Consider the following 2,195-nt stretch of genomic DNA (forward strand, 5'->3'; position numbering starts at 1 on the left):
AAGGGATGGTGGCATTAGAGGAACTGTATTAAGGGTGGTGACATTAGAGGAACTGTATTAAGGGTGGTGGCATTAGAGGAACTGTATTAAGGGGTGGTGGCATTAGAGGAACTGTATTAAGGGTGGTGGCATTAGAGGAACTGTATTAAGGGATGGTGGCATTAGGAAGGTTGAGAATGATTGTCCTAAGATGAATTATTGCTACTTTTGTTTGTTTGTTTAAACAGCAACCACAGCTTTATCCTTAGTGCTGTTGATCTTTTTCGAAGGTGAGATTTGTCCAGGTACTGAATGTTGGAGGCTTCTCCCTTCTCTATTGTGTGACAGTACCCAGTCCAGAGTGGCCCCTGCTTTCTTATACCCTTTCCAAATCACCCTACCAAATCTCCCACCCTATGAGTACTGAGAACGTGTGTGATGGTATTCATTGCCAATTCAGAAGGATGTAGACTCATCTAGGAGGCAAGTCTCTGGTGCGTCCATGAGGGAATTTCTAGTTGAGGTTAATTTCACGTGCAAAGATCCACCTTAGCTTCGGACAGCACCTTTTCCTAAGATGGGGTTCTGCACCAAATCCAAAGACAAGGCAAGCTGAGTGCCAGTACTCATCTCTTTGCTTCAGAACTGGCTGCAATGTGACCAGCTGCTTTCAGCTCTTGCCTCCCACCTTCCATCCCTTGAAGGATTGTAGCAAATTCTGAGCCAGAGTTAACCTCTCCTCCTTAACGATGCTTTTGGCAGGTGTTTCATTCTCACAACAGTGAGAAACATAGCTGTGCTGGCTAGTTTATGTCACCTTCACACAGGCTGGAGTCATCTGAAAGGAGGGAACTCTGAGTGAGAAGATGCTTTCGTAAGATTCAGCTGTAAGGCATTTTCTTAATTAGTGATTGATGGGGAGGGCCCAGCCCGTGTAGTTTGGTCCTGGGCTCTATAAGAAAGCAGACTGAGCAAGCCATGAAGAGCAAGCCAGTGAGCAGCACCCCTCTGTAGTCTCTACATCAGCTCCTGTTACCAGATTCCAGCCCTGTTTGAGTTCCTGTCCTGACTTCCTTTGATGAAGATCTACAGATGTGGAAGTGTAAGCCAAATTAACCCTTCCCTCCCTGAGTTCCTTTGCTCATGGTGTTTCCTCACAGCAAGGGTAGTCCTAATTAGTAGCCAGTGCACCTCCTATATGAATTTGCCTTGATTAATAATCAGTGGGACTTGTGCAACAGCAGGCATGTTTTTCATAGTCTTTGACTGAAGGGCATTAGCAACGATTTTGAGAAAAAATTTAGGGGAAAATGGGATTGGTCGCCAGTGGGAGTGACGTGGCAAGGGGTTGAAAAGGAAGAAACTTGGAAAAATTCACTGGGAAGGAAGGCCATTGGGAGCTTGGAGAGAGCCAAGCTGCATGTGAAAAGGAACAAGGGGTTGAATGGGAGGGAGATGAGAAAACAAGGCCCTGCCCTCATACAAAAGCAACCACACAGAGAGAACTAAGGCACTATTTGTTAGGCTCCTTGGAGAGCGCCTTGTAGGCACTGAAGACACAGGAGGATAAGGGACTACGCATGCCAAGAAAGAATGCACCCAACTTCAGAGGTAGATAGAGTAGGGCAGAGGGGCAGGTTAGGCAAAGGACTACTGACTGCCTAGGGAGGGGAGTGAAGGAGAGTGGTGGAATGTTGATGAGTTGCTTGAGCTGCTATCTTCTCCCTTTATTCCAGTTCTATCTTGCCTGTGATAAGTAGTATCTTTCTCTCCCTAGTCCTTAGTGGCTACTACAGGAATGGGCAAGCACACTAAGACCGTCTAATTAAACTAAAGATATCAATTCATCCATCAATTCTGAGTGCCTCTTAGGATCGAGGCACTGGTTCAGGTTCTGGGATACAGCATTGAGCATGCAGAGTCCTTGTGTGTATAGGACCTGTCTTCTGTTATACAGTATATACAAAGGGTGATCTGGGGCAGTGTTAAATGCTACAAAAGGCCCCTTCTTGGGCAGGTTTGACTGTGTTGGGATACAGTGGGTTACTGGAGGGAAGGCTATGTGGGAGGTAAGATGTGAGTAGAGTCAAGTGATGTGAGGGAGGAGCCTAGGGTAGAAGGTGCATCCTGGGCCCAAAGTGGGGGGGGGGCAGGGGAAGATAGAGACAGAGACACAGAGAGAGACAGAGAGACAGAGACACAGAGAGAGAGAGAGA

The 2,195-nt window shown here is 46.8% G+C and overlaps 1 protein-coding gene across 1 annotated transcript in view; it reads right to left on the reverse strand.

Annotated features, from left to right (window-relative positions):
* The window catches only part of Vsnl1 (visinin like 1), a 113,897-nt gene that overhangs the window by 5,706 nt on the left and 105,996 nt on the right, over positions 1–2,195 (reverse strand). The window lies entirely within an intron of this gene.

The sequence above is a fragment of the Mus caroli genome, chromosome 12, assembly GCF_900094665.2.
Source record: "Mus caroli chromosome 12, CAROLI_EIJ_v1.1, whole genome shotgun sequence".
Taxonomy (NCBI): domain Eukaryota; kingdom Metazoa; phylum Chordata; class Mammalia; order Rodentia; family Muridae; genus Mus; species Mus caroli.